The following is a 23,461-nucleotide window of genomic DNA, read 5'->3' on the forward strand; positions in this document are numbered from 1 at the left end:
AACTATAGGTTTCCGAATATATGTATTTTGTTAACTTAAAGGTAATAATACCTTAAACATAAAAATGTATGAAAAATTATTTTTACTTTTTAAGACATTTAAAATTTTACGTGTGTATGTATGAAAAATTATTTTTACTGTTTAAGACGACATTTAAAATTTTACGTGTGTGTAAACAATCATTAAATTTGCATTTAATATTTTTTCCTAGATTGACTATCAAACTTTAAATTAATTACTGATTGCTTTGCTTCAATAATGTATCACAAAAATAAATGTATTTAAAATCAGGATTGCATTTTTTGCGAGTCATTTGAGATTGAAAAATAATGATATTCGATCCTTTATAAAACCGACATTACATTATGAATGTATTCATTTGCAAACCAAAGATACTTTTTTTACGCAACTAATCAAGAATTTGAATTATAAAATATGTTTAATTTAGCTGTATCTAATTTTTAAAAAAAGAACTCTTGATATCAAACAAAAATATTTCATTGAAAAACTTGTCATTTTCATTATGCCCACTAAGTCTGCAATTCATCCATATGTAGTTAAAAATTTTGTATTAGAAACAAAAGTATTTTTTTCCAATACGAATCAATAATTTGCATATAATATCAGAATATCTGGCAATCTACACGTATCTCAAGAAACAAAAGTCTTTAAACGAATTATTTACACGCTGAATAAATCAAAGCGTCAACAAGAGACGCTGTGCGGACTATTTTATTCGGACGAGGTCTCATTTCACGGCAGCGTACGTGATCGGAAATAATGATCGAGAAATAAGGCAAAGAACTACTTTGTATTCGTAAATCTTTGATTAAAATGCGCGCAACGGATACGTGAAGCGGTCCGAGCGGACCTCCTCGCTACAAGTGGCTCCGAAAACCTTTCGGTAACATGTCAGGAAACAGGCACGTCTCCCAAGTTGCGGGTCTGGTAGGCCCTTAAAAAACAAGCATCGCCCCCTAGTTATGGGACTCCCCAGAACAAGCCTCATCCTTTAGTTATGGGTCCGAGGAACCCTTAGCGGTCATTTCAAGATTTCCATCTCACTTCGTGCATCCCTTTGGGATTTGAAGGGGTGTGACGGTAGGAACTTTGAACAACTAGAAGCTCTAGCAAGTCCGTAGTCCGGAGCAAGCACTAACGAGGCGATAAGGATTCTGTTTGCTTTTGCAATTCGGACGTCTTGGAGTTTTGCTTAAGCATATGTATTTAACATTTAATAACAGTTTCATTAAAACGTAAAAATTAAGTTGAATTTAAATAAAAATTTTATGTATTCAAGTTAGATAAAACTCGATCAAAGTATATTTATTGTTAACTGGATAATTTTATCGCATTATCGATTTTTTTGAAACTCTCTTTAAAATACTGTTACGTATGTTTGTGTGTATGTATGCGTACGTATAAGTGCATTATATAAAACCATGCTATTAAAAAAATATAACTTGTATGTTTTTTAGAATATGGCATAGGCGAAACAGTAAAATTTAGAAATCTTAGATTAAAAAACAATTAAATGAAACATAAAAAGAATAAGGTAAAAAAAAACAAATAACGTAACATAATCCATATCACAAGCGTAGCAGGATATATTTTTAAATAAAGTACGTGTTGCTGAGATACGTAATAAATATGATTTAAAAAAAAAGCACAACATTGCTGGCTCTAAAAATCCTATTCTCATACATAATCATACTTTTCATAATACAATAATTAAAGAAAACACTTCGTTTTTTACCACTTGAGTTTAATTATAGACTACATGTTTCAGAAGCTAAACTTCCATCATTCAGGTCTGTATAATAACTAAAATATAAAATATAAAATTGTTCTATAAATAAGGATAGGGGGAAAGTAAGGGGAAGGGGTTAGTCAAGGAACGGAGTTTGAAAACAAAGGAAAAATTGAAAGCAATGGCGAAGAATTTTGAAACAATATATTATTTAATAAATTATTATTAGAATTCAGGTTTTTTTGTATTTCTAAATTTTCAAGATAATTCATAATTTGGCCTTTATATGGAACAAGGTGTAATAATTTTAATTTATGGGAGTGAAATGAGTGATTAGTATCTATTATATGATTTGCAAATTCCGAAAAATAATTACTAACAAGACCGCTTTGATGTTCTTTAATTCTAATCTTTAAATTTCTCGCAGTTTGGCCAATATATTTTCTATCACAATCTCCACACGAAATTTCATAAACACCACTTTTTTGTAATAAATCAATTTTAGATTTTGAGTTATCGAGGATTTTATGTAAATTATTATTTGTATAATATGCAGGTTGGATATGGGAGGGTAAGATTTTCGAAATATTTTTAGTTATTGAACCCGTATATAAAATTTTTCGCCAAGATTTATTTTTTATTGAATCATTATTAGGTGCTGAATATATGTATTTTTTGGTAAAATTATTTTTAATTTTATTTTTTAACATTTTATCTATTAGCGCGCTATTATACCCGTTGTTTTTTGCTATTAGTTTAATTGTGTTTAATTCACGATTATAATTTGAGTTACTGAGGGGGATATTAATTAGTCTATTTAATAATGAATGGAAACTGGCCATTTTATGTGAAATGGGATGAATGGAATCAGCTGGAATGACTGTGTCAGTGTGTGTTGGTTTACATAATATGTGTTATGTTTGGTTTCCCCATAAATAGGGCTCTCTTACTTTCTCCGTTTAACTTATATTCTCCTAAACGTGTTTCCAAGAAGCAAAAAAGCCCTCGGAAACTTTGAGGTAGATAAGGAGACTAAAGTGACTTTCTCAAGCGTTCTATAAAAAATGTAATGTATGATAACCAAAGCCTTTAGTACTGTTGACCGTCCATTATCATTCTTATTTTTTCCCCACCCATCCTAGCCCTTCGTTATCGCTGTTTGCTCTTCGTAAAAATAAACAGTGTCAATATTATTGCGGAGAGAAATGTAAAGCTAATAAATTCGTTCCAGCAACCAATAAATCTTTCGACGAAAAAAATGGATGTCGAACAGTAAATCGATTTTCTTTGGTAATAATAACTTGCGATGAGCTTTGATTGCAAGTAATTTAAAATTTTGTAAAACTCATTGTTTTCTGCCTAAAAAATTAATTTGCCATTTTTATTGAAATACAAACATTTAATGTAAACAACACCAGAAAAATTAACTGCGGATCACATTTTTGTTAAAATGTATTTAATAAATGGTACTTACGTATTATTTAACGGTATTTGCGTAATATTTTTTTATGTTTCGAAATGGCCTATTTTCATAAGGAAGTCGATTATCCCACAAACTTACAAACTTTAAGCACCTTTGAGGTAGTATTTAACAAAAATGGAACTATTTACATTACCCAAAAGTATTATTGTTATTATCATATATTTTAATTATATAAATATTTTGCATACATATTGGAAAATTAAATGAGTTGGTTAATGATTCCGAAAAAAAATACTGGTTTTATGAAATTTGCTCACGTAGTGCTATTTCATAAAACATTATTTTTAAATTTTCAATTATCGTCAACAATTGAATGCTACGCGAGAAGCCGTTTAAAATATTCAAATGACCAATTATTGACGTAGTTTCAGTCAATTGTTAAAGCAATTCGCACGTCTTTAAAAAAAAGAGTGTCTAAACGTAAGAGTAAAAAGCAATTTTCGCTCCCTTGGCTGTGCCATTAAGTTGTTAAGAACACACCATTCTTATATTTTCGAGAAAATAAAAAATAACTACATCTCCACCCTAGCATACCAAGTCTCCTTATCTCAACACAACAGTTTACCTTAACGACGAACGCTCAAACATTCAGTTTTCTCGTATAAAATACGAGAACAAACATTTTTCTTTAATTTGACCAATTAGTCGTTATCAGTACTTTAAACCACCGAGGTCATAACCTACCGAAAAAATGTATTTATTTTTCACACTTAATTTTAATGAGATTTTAACATTTAATACCAGGGTGCCGCGGGTTAACTGGTACTTGGTTTGTGAAAAGTTTATAGTATACTTATTCACAACATTTTGAGTGTGTCCAAATACTTGTTCACAAAATCTGGATTATCTCCAATTACATGAGTTACTTTCATATTATTTTTTTGACATCTCATCAAAGATGAAGAAGAATATGGAAGTCTGGGCATTTGCGGGGCTTACGACCGTCATAGGCTGGTTTAAGTGATCACTTTACACACGTGTAACATTCACCAATTCTACCCATTATTGACAACCACACTACTCAAATTCTTGGAAGTTCTATATATATGAACCAATTTAGAAACCTTGTTCATGAATCACTAGAACTTCACTAGAGACATCTATTGGTGAGATGTAAAGAAGCTTTTTATTAAGCAGAAACTCTTATATTAGTATGTGAGATCCAAATCCTGGATTATAATCACACACATGAGAAACGCCAGAAAATACCATTTTCATTTTTATTATTAAGGTTATAATTTGACCAGATAATTTATTTACAACATTTTGAGTGTGTCCAAATACTTGTTCACAAAATCTGGATTATCTCCAATTACAGGAGTTACATTCATATTATTTTTTTTGACATCTCATCAAAGATGAAGAAGAATATGGAAGTCTGGGCATTTACATTTACATTTGCATTTACATTTTCATAATGGGTAGAATTGGTGAATGTTACACGTGTGTAAAGTGATCACTTAAACCAGCCTATGACGGTCGTAAGCCCCGTAAATGCCCAGACTTCCATATTCTTCTTCATCTTTGATGAGATGTCAAAAAAATAGTATACTTATTCGGTTTTTGATACAAAAGTTACGTTATTCATTTTATTGTCTGTATATATTATTCATTATATTGTCTACATGTTCTGAAAATAACTTTACGATCAATTTAAATCCAAAAAAGATATATTTTATTGAAAAGAATTACAAAACAACCCTCATATTGCAACGTAAGGTTAAGAGTACTCAATAACTTCCATCGTAAACACGTTTCATGTTGTCCGCCATACTATAAATAATATGTAATTATGAATTTTTGTATCATGAACACAATTTTTTTATCAGTGTAACCTAAGTTATTTAAAATTGAAATCAAGTTGTGGCTGACTGAATATCGAATCACGGACCTCTTAACTCAACTTGCATGTTGCTACTACGAGTACTTCGATGCAGTTTTTCGCATGGTTAGGTAGTGAAAATGGACACAACATGCGTCTAACCTGATACTCCATTGGCTTCCGCAACGTCCGCAAATCAAGTCACACTTTTCCTCCAGTTTTATAGGCTTTTGACATGACAAAATTTCAGAGTGTAATACATTTTTTAAAGTTTATTTTTATTACCTCCGTCCTTCTTCACTCCTTATGTTATTCACGCTTACCAAAAACATTTTCTTTACAATAATTGTGATCCGTTTACTACTAATACAGTACCAATTCATTCAGTGTCCTAACAAGCAAAATAAGACAAAAACTTGTCAAGATTCACCAATTATTTTTGACACAAAAAAGTATTACATCATCTTCGTAAAGTTTTCTTGAGGTTTTAAGGATGTAGCCAATCAGTTGGAAATTTTGTAAACAAACTGTCCTTTCCTAGTGCGCCCTAGGCGAGGTTGTTGTACACTGAATTATTAAAAGATCCTCGGATAAAATTTCTTTATTGTATTCACTCGGCATATAACGAGGGGAGGTTTGAGTCCTCCCCCAGGGGATGTTGGAGCGATATCGTAGCGACAATTAGTGGTGCGAGGGTGAACAAATTAAAAGAATACCGACGTCGATCGAGCCTCCCCCATCATCGATGGCGTATTGGTAATTATTTTCCATTTTATGCTCATGGCCCATGGCTCTAATTGCCGTAATGTACGAACTTCAAGAAAAAATATTTTGAACAAATTAAAATGCTCGGGCGGAGGATAAGGTCCGCGGATTTTTAACGAGGATAATTTTTAATGAGGTATTTATAAAAAGTACCGCGTTCACCTTTTGCAGATAAAAAGGGACTTATATATATTTAAAAAAATATTTTGAACATGATTATTGAAAACAAAAACGCAACATAGTTATTTGATATTGTTGAGGAAATTTCATTAAAATTCTTATTAATATAACGTATTCTGAATTTTTTTATTTTTTTCTATAATTCTTGAAAACGATTTTGTGTAGTGATTGGATTTAAAACAGGTATATGTAAATTAATAAATTTCATAAAATCGTAACATTTTTATGGTAAGCATTTATTGAACTTATAAGAGCACAAATAACGCATTTGCTTTTGAAAAAATTGCTTAAACTGTATTAAAAAGTTGATACGCCTTATGTGAATAACTCTTATTTTACTTCCTTTTGGTAAAATTAATCGATCACTTTTAATCTCTAAAAATAAATTTTAATTTCTCCGGTTTAAAATTTCCATGGTCGTTTGTTGCGGTACAATTTTACACGGAAATTAACTCTCTATCTATGTAGTAAAAATAATTTTATAATTACTTCAAAACTATACAGGTTTATAACAAACATATATTCAGCAACATTTACTTCCTAATAATGCTGATAAATAAGTGTTTTTAAAATGCTATCAAGTCTTAAAAAAATGAATTATTTAGGTTATGTTAAAGTTATCTACATATACTACGTAGTTAAATTGTAAATAGTAAATTCCTCTAATGAATAAAAGTCCACATGAACAATATATAAACAATACGGATGAACCACATTAGATATGATATTTGTTGCTAATAAGAGATATAGGAGAGAAGGAGTCAAATCGCAACGATATTAGTAATATAAAAGTTAAAACATGACATAAAAAAATTGGATATCGAAACTTATATTTATGATGTTTTTTTACGAAAAGGATATTAAAACATACAAATATTAAAAGCAGAGTGAGGACCAATTTTCGGAGACTAAGTTCTTTATAAAAAAGATGTTTTATGATTCTCGTTTTAATAAAGATGTCATAAAATAAGTAGCACCAAGTAATCGACTCGAATGCGTGACAACGGCAAAAAGTCTTCCCTTTCAGTAAGGTTGTAAAGTGTGGAAATGATTCAGTGGAGGCTTAGCGGCGAGGTACTGAAACTGAAATACTATTTTCTGGTTACTGGATGTTCGTATTATTACCAGCATAAAGAAATTTTACGCGTCTTTTATTACATATTTTCATATTTTCCCAGTGTTTTTTTTTTCGGATATGTCAAGCTCCGCTGAAATATTGACTATCAATATATTGTTAATATACGAGTATTGTATGTACAAGATAAACCATATATTTGGTTTACACACACACATATTTATATATATATATATATATATATATATATATATATATATATATATATATATATATATATATATATATATATAAATATATATAAATATATATATATATATATATATATATGTATATATATATATATATATATATATATATATATATATATATATATATATATATATATATATATATATATATATATATATATATATATATATATATATATATATATATATATATATATATATATATATATATATATATATATATATATATATATATATATATATATATATATATATATATATATATATATATATATATATATTTATATATAAATATATATATATATATATATTTATATATATATATATATATATATATATATATATATATATATATATATATATATATATATATATATATATATATATATATATTTATATATATATATATACACATATATATACATACATACCTGGCGTATGAATAATATGATATTTTTTCTCGTCTTGTATTTATGTTTTCCTAGAAGATGATCAAATAAAGATAAATAAAATTTAATAAATAATGTCGTCCCACTAATTCACAACACGTACAATTTTAATAAAATATCACAATTTGCAATATTTCTCGATCATTAATTCAAAACTCCAAACCTTTTTTTTATAATCTTCAACTTTAATAGAAACAGATATAAGATGAATTTTAAAGAATATCTAGAGAAAAAGTGAACAAAGGAAATAAGGAAGCTCAAGAAGAAAATACAAGATTGGATTGAGCTTTTGCAGAGGGTATCCATCGACAATATACACAATTCAATGCCAGTTTCGTTTATGTCATCCTCCAGCGTTCGTTGTTTATCGAGAGCAATTTCGATAAATAAATAAGAGCATCGGTATTCCGAAAAATCAGAAATAGGAATCTCCAAAAAACAAGTTTAAAAAAAGCGAAATGATCAGTCTTCCTACACATAAATCTCTGCCACAAGGTGCTGCGATCTAATCAAGAGAAAAAAAGATTGATTATATACTCCTCATTTTGCCGGGAGCGCGAAAAGAGAACAAGAAAAGTGGAAAGAAAGGTAGACTGGTGGTACAATACACACCGGCCCACCTACTCCATACCTTTGTCTGGGATTGATGATAAGTTCCACCTAACGGGCAGACAAAAAATGTCTGACAAATTGACACGCCAACGTGGCTCGCGTCGGCCGCACTGAGTGCCGATCGGCGCCGTACAATGGACGGACTTATTACTAGGGCCAACGTATGAGAGGCATTGTGCATTAAAACCAAAAAATATATACACTTGCACTTGAATCGATTGTATCTTCAAAATGCACACACATAAAGCACGTGAATAAAAAAAACGATAAATTATGTAAATAAGTTAAAAAAAACATCGATCTATCTGTTTTCAAAAATTTGAATTTATTGATCATTTTCTTTTTCAGAGTTTCAATAAAAATATTTCCTTCTGATATTAAAAAAAATATATATATTTATTCGTTATTTTTATAAAAAAAGTATTCTTTTGAATATTATTTATAATTTTAAGAAATTTTATTTTGCCTAGCTACAATAAGTTATAACTCCAGATTTATAAGACCTTGATATTTTAAAATGCTGTTATTTTACAACGTTTTGAGTGTGTCCAAATACTTGTTCACAAAATCTGGATTATCTCCAATTACAGGAGTTATTTTCATATTATTTTTTGACATCTCATCAAAGATGAAGAAGAATATGGAAGTCTGGGCATTTACGGGGCTTACGACCGTCATAGGCTGGTTTGAGTGATCACTTTACACACGTGTAACATTCACCAATTCTACCCATTATTGACAACCACACTACTCAAATTCTTGGAAGTTCTATATATATGAACCAATTTAGAAACCTTGTTCATGAATCACTAAAACTTCACTAGAGACATCTATTGGTGAGATGTAAAGAAGCTTTTAATTAAGCAGAAACTGCTGTTATTTTACTTGTTACTTTTCTAATATTTTTTATTGATTTCAAACACGAATTTATTTAGTTGTTGAAGCTGATTCTGTTATATAAAATGCCTGATTATTTTTTTAAAATACTCAATTTTTAATGCAAAAATGAGAGGTGTTATTATTATTTACGAGAATAAACAAGGCTTTTCAATTAATCACTTAACAATTTGACCGGATAAAAAATGACTAGACTGATATTTGGCCACACAAATGAAAATTTTATCTGAACATTTATTCATTTATTTATTGTTTCGGCATTTACTTTGTGGTAAGACATGACGAAAATATGAATGAAAACATATATTTTTTACTACTTCAATGGTAAAAAAACAAGTGTTTTCATTTAAAATTTGAATATTTTTTATGTATCTTATTTTCTTCTCGAATTAAAAAAATGTATTTACGAATTTCAGGTTATATATTCTTTTTTTTTAAAGTTTGCATAAGCATTCAAAAATATTATAAAAAAACTTAACCTTACATAAAAAAAATAAAACAAGTCAACTTAAAAAAAAACGTGGCAAAAAATTTGGCAATATATCGAGAAAAAAATCAGTAAAAAAGCATTAAGTGGCAACCGGCGAACTCAGTCTGGTTGTTTATCTTATGCAATGCAAACAAGTCGAAACACGCGAGCGGTACTCGGGTAGGCGCGATAATTCACATGAGCCGTCCGCGAGCATTGCTCGTTCAAAAGCATAAGTGATTTTATAACTTATTCTTCTTATCAAAAATAATGTTACGTTTTTTTCATTATATTGGTGAATTGCACCTGATACATCATTTTGAAATAATAAGTTGTTAAATTTCCATCTGGCCAAATGATAAGGCCAAAAATTAGTAATAAATATGGGAGTCGAACACTGCAATATATCGTTCCGAACATTTTTAATTTGTAGCCGACAATAAAATATGTAAAATAAAATATGGAAAAAAAGGAAAATAAAGGAATGGGTAAATGATCAAAAATTAATTTTATGAAAATTGCAAAATGTATATATATTCTTAATTTTTCTCTCTTTGTGTGTGTATACTTATTAGGTTAAAATGGTTAAAAATAATATAAAAATGTATTGAAAAAGAACTCCACCGACAAGACACAAAAGGTGGCTTGGTGGGTCTCTGCAAAATTTATTTGATAATATGTTAAAAATTATGATTTAAATAAATATAAACAATTTATGTTAATAGTAGTAATGGTCAGCACGTTCGACTGCCGTTCTGGAGGTCCCGGGTTCGATTCCCAAGGGGGGTAAAATAAATATAAGTGATTTTTTCACTGTAATATTTATTCAATATTATTACCCTGGACTGGTACCTGAAGCGGAGGGCTGATCACCTTTCCTTCATGTGTAAACGATCAAGATAACACTGCGTTTATGTGACGCAGTGCCCTATGCATCATTGGGGTGCGGATAAGGGTTTTATTATTGTTATTATAATGTTAATAAAAAAAATAAAAATAAAAATTCTTTTAGGCTAATTTTTGACCAAATGTCTCATACCCGTTTACCCCTAATATAATAAAAATGTATTATGAAGAAAAAAAAATGCAGTGGGTTGCTGGGTCAGCCTTGCTAAGTTTGTAGAGGGTAGGAAGAGTGTTCGGGTGACTATACAGCGGAGCGGTACGACCACCGGTCGACTTAATTCTCGGGCTAATGGACGTTTCTTGTAAGCCGCCTTTTGCCTTCGATGACCGGCAGCGGGAAAGATAAATTACGTATGGCATAAAAAGCTATTTTGCTCGAGGTCATCTGTTCCTGAATATCGAAGACCGCCTCTTTGAATTCATGTACATATGTATGTGTTAGGGAAAATTTATAGCCAAGTAATCTTTCATATGAAGACTTTTCGACAAAAAAATGAAAGTTTGATGATAATTAGTTACAAAGTAAGTTTTAAAGTAAAAAGAAATCAAGTTATTAACGTGGTCAAAAGACAATTTCATATTTATATAATTAAAACAACACATATAAATTATTACTTAAAACAACGCATATAGATTGCCTAAAGCAAAGATTCTTTTGACAAAACAAAATATTTTTACATCTCAACATAGATGAAGAAGAATATATAAGTCTGTGTATTATCAGAGCTTATGACCTGTCATATACTGGTTGAGTGATCACTATAAACATGTACAGCATTCACCTTTCTACTCATGATTGACAACGATACTACTCAAATGTTTGGAACTCCTACATATTTATATCATTAATCTCATGACACTGTACACGTGAGCTCACTAGAGCCATCTGTGATTGGACTGGTTAGGTTTTTATTAAACAGAGACAGTTTTATTTGGATGCATGCGAGATCCTCACTAAAGACCTAACCTAAATAGAGAAAAGATCCTAACAGATTTCTGAACATGTATTTGAACACACTTAAAGTGTTGTCTATAAATTGTTTAACTTATCGACTTGTCTTTTGATGTTCAAATCGATCAATCAGCTATGTGCAATCCAATAAGTAATAAAGGAATGTATACTTACATAGGTATCACAACAAACGGATAGCTCAGATGAACTCCAACCTCAGTACAGAAAGCATTGGATAATAATGAGAAAGAGCCAGGTTCAGAAGTGGTTGATGTAAAAGATGAAAGTACCAGTCAATCATCACTGATGTTATAAATGAACATATTTTATTATGAAATATGAAAAGTGATAAAAAATATCCTCATTATTTTTTAGAGTAAAAAAATCATAAATTTTCATGTGTGTTAAATATTTATATGATTTGATTTATTCACACTTGGATCTTCTTATACGACGTAAAGTCTATCACGTGCATGCATGAATTTTGATTTTATTCATAATATTAAAATAACTTTTGACATCTTCAGGGACGCTTTTTATAATTCAAGTAAAGTGTCGAGACGCTCGTCTTTTAAATCAAATTATTCATATTCGCATCACGTGTGTAGAAAATGTGAGCAAACAAAACGTTCAAAACAAAGAAATCTCTGCGTATAAATCAAATATTATTAAACTTGTCACTAGGAAGAGTCATTAAATCTCTACTGCATAATCCTGTCTATGTTTGTAAATTTATCCCCAAAAAACTCTTGTGCGGAATACTTTCTATATGAAATTTATCAGATCGATCAGGTGTGGATTTGAAGGTCATGGCCCGTATTTTTAGAGCGCTTCTTAACATAATTTATCGTTTTAAACTCATTAAAATATCTTGATATTTTGACGGATTGATAGTTGGGGATCGAATTTAATATAATCACCAACGTGGTGTTTATTTATAAGTGTTGCATTATATAACTAATCATATATCTACATTCATTGGCACGTTTTTATACTCTATTTAAAAAAAAAATTCAATGAGGAAAGTCGACAAAAAAGTGTATCTAGTTAATGATATAAAAAGAATGAAAAAACATACAATCTTTCCGCTAAATTGATTCATTAATATATTTTTATTAATTTTACTATTTTAGAGTTTATTACCATTAAAGAACTTCATTTATGGTATAAATTTAGGAAAAAAAAACTAAAAGGTTTTGGTCTATAAAGATCAAAGAAAAGTTTTATTGTAGACCTTTGAAAGTACTTTCGTATTTATAAAAAAAGCTTCTTGTGTAAGGTTGTTCTCACTGTATGGGAAAATGTCAAAGGAAGGACAAATAAACCGTTCAATTTTACAAAACAAGGCAAAAGTCTTCATCAGGTACAAAGTATAGTGATGTTGATAAGTATTGTAGTAAAACAAAACACAAAACTTACCTAAAAAGTACGAGAAGAAGTGCTTCTCGGAGGAAAATGCTAAACAACTTCTTTTGTTAAAACTTTTCTTCACTTTGTATCACTTACTTCCGAAAAAATGGCATAAACAAATAATATGCTCAATACTCCTAACTTGGAAATTTTTAACTCAAACACGAAACACTACTTAAGGCACTAATAATTTACTCCGTGCATCTGAAACAAAAATACCGGGAACATTAAAACAGTTCAATAATTTACTTTTCAGGCTCACATGATCATGAGAGCTTTTTAAACACAATATTTTAACCAGTTTTGTGAAAAAATTGAGAAAAAAAATACTTTTAAATAATCACATCCAAGAGTTGAAATTTGTTTACTCTTTTGTGGGATCCATCATAATTTTTTACATTGATTGACCCTTTTTTTGTTTTCTCATAATAAACAAACAATTTACGTTAAATATACATGTAAATTTGAATTAAATCCAAATTAAATTCAGGTAAGCTTACACGGGTTGTTTTGAAAATGAGAATCATGTTTTCGCAGAGTGGGGTACTAATACCAGATATTGTGCCAATTTTTTTTAGTTTGATTTTATTAAACTAAATAGGATTGACGAGGTGTGGGCAGAGAACAGGAATATCCTGGCTCTAGAATATACTAGATTAGACGGGGATCAGGACCGTCGAGGCGCTGCTTAGAGCTGTTCATGACAAGGACAATTATAATACTTTCAAGTGATAGTCGACGTCAGGAGGACCTGAGAAGATAAACATAGATGAAGAAGAAAAACTAATGAACGTAATATGTGCATTGAAATAAAGATGCGGTTTGATAAAAATTTTTAATTTTCATATTAACCGTTGTAAATTTATTCGTCACATCTCGCTCACTCCTTTCAAGAACGTCATAAAAAAAAAAAGATTTTTCAGGAGAACGTTTTTAAAGTTAAAAATATATTATATAAAGTATTGAAAATAAACATCAAGCCACTAATTGAACTTTTTACTGTGCAACAGATCATTTTAAACAAATGATCTGTTGCACAGTAAAAATAGGTAAAACTTGAATGTTTTTTCTCCATTTGAAAAATATTTAGTATATTTAAAAAAATAATTAAACAATACCTTTTCTTCAAAATGCAAAAACAACACATTCTGCCCTGTAGCGGGTAAATATTAAGTTAAAAATATGCCTCTTCTGCTGGGATATAGTACATTTTCTGGGCATTCCGAAAACATGCACAACTGAAAATTGACGATTTTTGATTTATGACGTTCTTGAAAGGAGTGAGCGATCTTTGTGAACACTTGAATAACATTATCTAAAAAACATTAAAATTTGAGGTTGAATAATTCGGTTCTTAACTAGCAATATTAGTTTTGGGAAATATTTATTTGATTTCAGTAAGATGATTATTTTTTCAAAGATAATTTCCTTCTTATATTTTATTTCTCTTCATAACAAGGTTTTTGATATGTATACTGGTTATGAAAATCGGCAACAACAATTATGTTTTTTATATCGAAAAATGAGCAGGAAAAAGGGAGGCAACCGTCAAAAGGCAGATTGAATGCTCAGTCATAATGAAGGAACGGGACGTCTGAATTTTATAAAGGGTGGCAGAACGCGTCATGGCAAGAGGGGGTGCTTAGCAGGGAGCGAAGGTCTCTCTTGTTATCGCGGGAGTGGATAAAACGGATGGATGGATCAAATAAATGTTCTCAAAGGAAGTTTCTTGTTGTGATGTACGAGAGTTTCGTACACGACCGTATACAAGAAAAATAGATCCACGGTTGTCTGAACGAAACATAAGGCTGCAGTATCTGATGAAAACAGCGTTTGATGTCGGATACTTTTTTTTTACCCAGCACGTACGGGCCGCGTTTGCTTGAATAAATTTTCTCCCTGTATTATACGTAAGTAACGAGTCCTTCATGAACATGACACAAAGAAACGTTAGCACTTCGACACGTTGGAAAAGAAAAGTTTCCAAAATAAATTTACGTGCTTCGTAATTGTTGGCGTGAAAAATTAATGATGTGACCTAAAATGTGACATTCAAAAATAAAATCGAAAGAGTATAAATCTCATAATATTGTATATATTTCAGAAAAAATACAACTTTCTGCCTTACTTAAGAAAGTTTTAAGAAGTGTCTGTATAAAATTTCTGCCAAAATAAAGTAAGCTTCTATGACCGTAAAGCGTGAACAAGTTGAGATATTTCGTCTAGCTGAATACAAGAAGGCATACGACGCTGTAAAAGTATAAGGCCATACCCAGCGCCCGAGCCCCGCAACGCTAACACATTTTAACGACCCGGCAGTAATTCCTATGGAAAATTTCACAGGTAGAAGAAGTCCGTAAGATATCAAACCTGCAAAAAACTTTTTAGCTTATTTCGCTGAATTTTAACGTATTACTTTATACTCAAGTTTAGTTCAGAGTAAAAATGAAAAAAAAAAACAACTTGAAACTTTACTCTCGATATTGCGACGGTAGTTAGCAAATTTTCCAACATTTTTTTACAAGGACCTAAAAGTGTTGCTAATATGAAAATATTGACTTCGATTTTTGTAAGTATGAACCACCATGACGCCTGGGATCGAAAGTAGAGCGGACACCGTTGGCACAAAAAACGTGATCAGAGTTTTAGAAATGAAGACTCTAAGTAGCATATCAGGCAAGAGTCTTGAGATAGAATAAGAAATGCCAGAATCAGGGAAACATGCAAGATAGGTGGGGAAGGCAACGAAGGAGACAATGGTATGCGCATGTGAGGAGAATGAAACCATCCAGACTCCCCCACATCGTACTGTACGTCCAACCCTATGGTAGACGACTCCCGGGCAGACCACCAAAGATATGGATCGATAGCTGGGAATCGACATAGCAGGAGGCTTATCCCCCTTCAAAACAGGCCACAAGGCCTACACCAAGAATAAGAAGAAGAAGAAGAGGAATGAACTTTCATTCATGCATATTTTATTAAACAATTCAACAGATGTTTACACAAGTTTGTTCTATCGCAAGCGTAACCAAGCTACGGCTACTTTTCTTCTCCTTATTTTTTTAATTACTTCTACTTCTATTTCTCTTTATTTCCTTTTCTTTACAGCAGCCATATTCCTCACATTCAGCTCCAAACACTCATTATTTGAATCCTATTATATAATCACTACCAGGTATAAATCTGGATCGTAGGACTGCTCACTTCCTTTTGTATAATAATATCTATCCATATCGACGATTTGTACAATCGAAAACAGATTTTTAATATTTTTAAGTGCCTACTAAAGTAAATTTATATTACATTCATTCCATGTATTGTACATACATTGACTGAAATTTAATATGTTATGTTCTATTAAGTATATATTATTCTTTTCATCTCAATTAACTAACATGTTTTTTTTAAATCTTATAATAAAATAATACTCTAATAATTATTTAAATAATTTATATTAAATATACTTAGCGTCTTTTTTATACTTTTGGGCATCTCGAACAGATAAAAGGTAAAATGAGAAAATAATCGAACTCTTATCTGACTGTGAAATGTTCTGAGAAGAGAATTATATCATAACAAGATTTTTGATAAAAAAACATTTAACGACATTTATACAAATAAGTCAATAACATATTATTTCAATCTATTTTTTTACTGCTACATGGAAATTAGATTAAATTAATTGACGATGACTAAAGCCTCCGTATCAAATATACGTAAAAACACCATCCTCTCAGATAAAGTACCCTAACTTCATCCATAAGGCTCTGGTCAGAAAACATTATTGTAAGGACTTCTGTATATTTGCAAGGGACTCGAGGGGAGAAGGAGGGTAGAATGTCTGTTTGCCAACCTGACCCACAGATGGCGCGGTCAAGAGGGAACGCCAGGGAACGCTTACCGAGATGAAAACGTTGATGAAGATTGCGAATTATTTGTGAAAATACATCGTCATACTCGAATATAGCAACGGTTAAGCAATTTTACGCCTAGGTTTATGTGCAGTTTGCGTTTTGGCACATGCGATAATGGTCCACTAAACGATTTGATTTAATATTCGACTCGAGTAATTAAAGTTTGTTGGTATTTAGGCCTATTATAATATGCAGTATTTATCATTTCCACGGAAGGTTGGATATCGTAATGAATAGATCCCTTTATAAAAAAAACCTTGTTATGCTAGTTTCAACGAAAGTCAATTGAAAAAAGGAATTTACAACATTTTTGGGAATGTCCAAATCCTCATTCAGAAATCTAGGTTTCTCCACTCAGGAGTTATTTTTACATTTTGATATCTCAACATATGTAGATGAAAAAAAATATGGGGTTTTGGGTATTTACAGAGATTACGACCTGGCTGGTTAAGTGATCATTTATTTTAAATGGAAAACGATCGCGTTATATTATTTATTATAACGAGACCGTTCATATAACGCGATCGTTTATATACTCGTTATGCGATCGTTTATTTAACGTAATAGTTTAATTTGAACTAAATATAAACGGCCACGCATTACCGCGGCTCGGTCTGGTTAAATGAAAAAGAAAGAATGGAGCAAATTTTAAATATCTGGTTAAATGAAAAAGAAAGAATGGAGCAAAAAGCACACATTTCTACATTCAATTTCAAAATGCCTGTGGGTGTAAAATATTGAGCAGCTTTCCGCCATGAACAATTATTGGTTTTAACTGTACTGTTTTTACTTTCAACAGATGGCATTGCCATTGCGATACAAAATATGTTTTTAAAAAATCTGTCTCCGATGTGTTATGCATATATAAAAACACGCGCGTATTTAAATGAAATATTCGTCAAAAAACAAAGCAATTTTGGAATAACCATAACTATATATGATATTATTTTTCTAACAAATAAAGATTATCATTTGTATTTACGTAAAATAAAGATTATCATTTAGGTATATGAAAATACTCCCGTATTCGAATGCTCGTAGCATTTCAATCTTTCAAAGCAAGCGGTGAATTACTTAAGGATGTTTACGATTTTGAACAAGCAAATATTAAATTTTTATTTATATATCGATGATGCGTGTATTAACACGATTAATATCTGATTAAAATTTTCCGCAGTATAATAATAGTTTTACAATTAGGATGCAATATATGGAAAAAGATGACGCCGAGTCATAGGAAGCTGTTGCTTAAAGGATGAAAGGAAGTAGAAGACAGTGATAGATCATGTATTGTCATATCAGGGTTTTACTATGGAACACATTGTCTTTGCAAAGTAAAAATATATATTTTAAAATTTCCTGTGACTATCAATTTGATAAATAAACAGATACGTTCCATGGGAAATAAACGTGCTAAGCACACATTCTAATGAATGCATCCACGAAAGTAAAATATCACATGAGTCCATTTTGCTTATAAAAATAGTCGTTGAATCTGTGAATATATCCTAGAAACTAGTATTTTTATCGTGTTATAAATAACCTCGTTTTCGTGAGTAATTAATTTTCGTTATTTCTCAATTAGTTATAATAATGAACCTTATACAAGGAATGTTTTATCTGATCTGTTCAAATAATGGCGCGTCGTCAATTTTTCATACGCCACAGATAAGGGTACATGAATCCGCTCAAGTAGATGAGAAAAATCCAATATGGATTATTACATGACAATATAATATTATCCTCAGATTTATATAACATCCGCAAATAGATGAAGTAGCCTCAGAAAATTATGGAGAAGAAATTTGATTCCATGTCTCGTTATTATATAAACAAGAACTGATTTAGTTTTGATGTTCCAAAAGTGATATAAAGAAAGAATGAAAGGTTCAGATAAGCATTACTAATAAAATTAAAAAATGTTTGTTAAGATGGTTTGGGCATGTGAATAAAAGGAGTGAAAAAGGATTATTTTATTAAAATTATACACTTAAATATACCACTTTAATGAGTTTTATATATATATATATATATATATATATATATATATATATATATATATATATATATATATATATATATATATATATATATATATATATATATATATATATATATATTTATATATATATATATAAATATAGTTGTTATTATTCTCTTTACATACAACTACATCATTATTTATAAAAGAACAAGCGAAAAATACGTTACTTAAAGTAATTTTTATGATAGCAACCTTCTGGCGAATACCTTCGAAAGTAAAGTTTCAAATAAACTAATTTGATGTCGTACAACGTAACATTTTAATCGTTCTGGTAATAAATTTAGACCACAAGATTTAAAATAACTGTAATTACACTTAGTATCAAAAAGTGTCTGAAGTTTTGTGAATAATCATTTAAGTAGGTAGCTCAGTTAAGAAAGTAACTTCCTACTTGACGGGACATTTCTAAATAATATAACAACATGGGTGGCCAATGTGATTTTATTTGTGGGGGAAAATAAATCGAATAAGCACGAGAATTGAGAAAAATATTTTTTTGGGAAAGCTTACGGCATCATGACGGAGGTCATGGTTGGGATCTGAGCTTTCGGGTATCAGACAGGTTTATTTATCGATATAAAAGATTTCTCAGCAAGATACTTATTGTTTTGATAATCAAAAATGATATCGGTATTTGTTGGTTGTAATGAAATTTTAAAAAAAACCTTATTTAGTTTGAATATAATATTTCATTAAATTTTATTTTAGCACCGGCATTTCTTGGTGGAACTACATTTTATATAATAAAACAACAACTTCATACGAGTACGTATTTATCAGTATTTGAATTTTCACATTTTTACTGACAGATATTGCATATGTTTATTTTCGTAAAATTAAACAATATTTAAAATTTATAATTTTTATTTTCATTTATAATTTAATTAAATAAACATAAAAAATTGTTTTTTGTAATTGCTTCAAAATAAACATATTTAAAAAATTGCTTTAACTTTTTTTTTTATAACAATCTAAATAATAATTGCAGTGTTACATTTCATCACCATTAAGGTTATGCATCTTTTTACATTTTATTACCCGAAAAATTACGTATCACAATTTTTGAAGTAAACTAGATTAAAAATAATTGATGTTAAATACACGTGTATCTGTAAATGTCGAACAAGTCTAATTTTATTTGTCATTTGTTTTAGATTTTACCAAAAAACACCGATTTAGCTAGAATATTGCTGCTTGGAAACATCGTAAAACTAGGTGTGATTTAAGAAACAGTGATAATAGTTTGTACAGTGTAAATTAATTATTCATTAAAGTCAGTTAAAAACTAAAAGCTCCCCTTCTCTGCTCACTGAAGCCATCTCCTGTAGCGCCGGAACCGGGCGACGTGGCGTCGTGGCGGCAGGGCGGCAGGACGGCAGAGAGGGTCGCAGAACAACGCCGAACAAAAAACTCGCCATTCACCCGCTTCTGTTTTGCATACCTTGAATGTAATGGTGATTATGAATAGCGGACGTGATGTCGGAACACCGCCGCCATAAATCCTACCCAAATTGCCGCAATACGATACGCAGTTTAGTTCCATTCAAACTTTGTTAAGGACTACGCTAATTATTATGTAAAATCCATCTCAACAGGCCAATACCCAGTACTTGCAATGTACAGTAGCCGCAACAATTCATTAAACCGTCTGATTTTTATTTCTTACAAATAAAGTGTTTTTATTATTTACTAAGGTTCTTCAATTACGGACTTTTCTGTGATCCAAAGCGGCTCATTATTAAAAATAGGTATCAAATTGTGATAGAGTTGGTTAGAGCCTAGAAACTGTGTCCGCGATACTAACCACGGGACCACAACCTGACATTAAATTACATTTTAAAAATATTTTTAATTTTATCTTAAATATTTTGAATATTTCATAATCAAAGTCTATTTTAATTAAATATAAATAATATAATGATATTCCTCGGTATTTGTTGGTAGGAAAGGGTCCAAAAGTGAAACTGCAATTCTAGATATTTTCAATAGAAGATATTAGCAAAGCAGTACTTTTTATAAATACAAAATACGTTTTACTAACCAATTTAATTATTTTATCATAAACGTGTGTGAAATTTCAAGTAAATATTTACGAGATACAGGTCCCAAGTTTCCAGGGGAGTCATAATTTATAAGTATTTTTTTGAGTTGATAATTAATAATTAATTAAGTAATTAATATCAAAGTTAAGTTTTTCTCTCTTCCAATTGTATCATTGAATGCTTTAAACACCATTGAATGTGATTAAGGATGAGAAGAAAAATAACAATTAATCATAGTTAGATATAATGTACCTTGAAATTAGATTCCAAATGATATCATCGGCAACAAAACGCTGTAAAAATATAAACCGATAAATTGTTTTGTCAATTCAATTAAATTACAATCCTTACAATTTTTTTATTATCAATATAATGTTAAGTTAAATGAAATAATAAGAAAAAAAGTGCTCAAAATATCCCTTTAATTAAAAAAATACCAAAAGTTGTTTGATGTAAACGATAAATCTTTAAGTCGCTATGATGAAAATTTAATCCTCCAATAACAGATTTTATTTTTTAATCATAGAGTTAGCTAATAATTAGGTCAGTTGCTGTACTTCCACTTTGAAGCGTATACGGTAGCTATGAACATTGAAATTCTCCATGGATTTTTTTTAACGATTATAAAATATTTGCGGATATCATTTCATTCAAATGGTATTTCCTGAATCGATTATTAATACTGACAGATCGTGAAATATTCACATGAAAAATGGAAGTTATTAGCGTACATATTTATCAGGATTTTCATCCACAAATTTTGACTTGATAAAAAAACGAAAAGTCAAAGTAAAATTATAAATGAATTTTATACTTATATTTACAAAGCTATTTAGTAACACATTTCATATAGAAACATTAATAAATTCAATCTTAAACATTAAAAAAAAACAGTAGAAGAAAAAAAAAGTAAGGGGTAGTTTTAAGGGAAAATATTTATGTGCGAAAACAAATAACTTCACAGTTTCTAAAAGCGTGAACACAAATATTTATTTAATTAATCGTTTTTGAATTGAAAATTCAAACAAAATCATTGAGCGTAATGAAAATCTTAGTTTGAAATATTGCTTTAAACTACAGTAAAAAATAAATCATTCCATTATTTTTGAACATTTGGTAAGTGTAAAATAACGCAAATCCACAAAATACACAATTTTCTCTTCGAATCGCTTTCAGTGCCACCTCAAACGTTACGATTAAACTCAGCCGACAAAGAAAAATAATTTGCGAATTTCTCCGAACCGGTTCTCGAGCAAGTCAATTTGCTCAGATGTAAATGTTGTATAAACTACATAAACTGAACGTAAACGTTATAGAGACCCGTTTTCGTTGTTTTCGTCTTTCATCTATCCAACCCCTTATTGGAATGGCGCAGTATCAAAGCCTTACTTTTCCTGCCACCCGTGTTGCACCTTACAAGCCGGCGTGTTATTTCTTACTCATCGACGAAGCTGAAACAATATTGAGACGTTCTCTTAATTAAAATACTGGCGCCGCGCCCGCCCCCTCGCTCCGATCTCCCCACCCTTTCTTCCTTCCACGAACAACTACAGGGGTGATGAGCTGGATAAGGATAGATAAACATATCAGCGAAACCAATTTACTCGAACGTCCCTCTGAAATGTTTGATTTGTTAATAAGTTGGCATTTTTACTTGATGTCAAGCGAGGGAATGTTCTTTATTTTCTTTCGTTTATTCAGGATGAAAGAATTCGTTTTATGAAGTCTAATATACATATATTTAACGGGATAGGGTTTTACTTAATACTAAATCGTCCTGGCCATACGTTGCTGAGGCTCAGAAAAGTAAAATGGAAAATAAATAGGCACTCATTTCTTATTTGTTCAACTTCAAAATGTTTATTTAGCAATTAAAATATTAAAAACCTATGAAACAACAATGCTTTCGAAAATATTAATGCTTAGAGACAGCAGGTGACAAAAAGCATGCTGTCCATCATGAACAATGCTTATTATCGCACGTATTGTTGCTTAAACGTTCAATAGATGGCGACGCCATTGTGGTAAAAACTGTTTTTAACTGTCACAGGTAAAAACGCCTTTCACAGGTTTGTATAAAACACGCCTGTATTTAAATGCAATGTTTTAACACAATTTCAAAGCAAATACGTGAATAGATTTGAAAGATGAACAAACTAACATTTACCTTTTTTATAAAGATTTTAGTAGTTTCAAATTGGTAGTAAATTAAAATTAAAATAAAACTTGAGCCAAGGCTTTAAAAAACTCCATAAGACACAACCTATATGGGTGAAGAAGAAGCTGGAGCCACACTCAAAGTAAAATAATGTAAGTAAAATAAGACGATGACATCAGTTAAAAAAAAAACATCTTTAGACACGAACAGATGTGTATTTGTTCACAGTGTAACTATTGTATGTACAATATAAGAAGTATGTATGTAGAATGTACAATA

At 30.3% G+C, this 23,461-nt stretch overlaps 1 long non-coding RNA gene across 1 annotated transcript in view; it reads right to left on the reverse strand.

Annotated features, from left to right (window-relative positions):
* The window catches only part of LOC148303020 (uncharacterized), an 81,741-nt gene that overhangs the window by 52,964 nt on the left and 5,316 nt on the right, over nt 1-23,461 (reverse strand). Inside the window, exon 2 of the long non-coding RNA XR_015838544.1 lies at nt 13,031-13,225. This is a non-coding gene — a long non-coding RNA (uncharacterized LOC148303020). The remainder of the gene's footprint in view (nt 1-13,030; nt 13,226-23,461) is intronic.

The sequence above is a fragment of the Brachycentrus maculatus genome, unplaced genomic scaffold (assembly GCF_059751285.1).
Source record: "Brachycentrus maculatus isolate JH-2025_06_01 unplaced genomic scaffold, ASM5975128v1 h1tg000392l, whole genome shotgun sequence".
Taxonomy (NCBI): domain Eukaryota; kingdom Metazoa; phylum Arthropoda; class Insecta; order Trichoptera; family Brachycentridae; genus Brachycentrus; species Brachycentrus maculatus.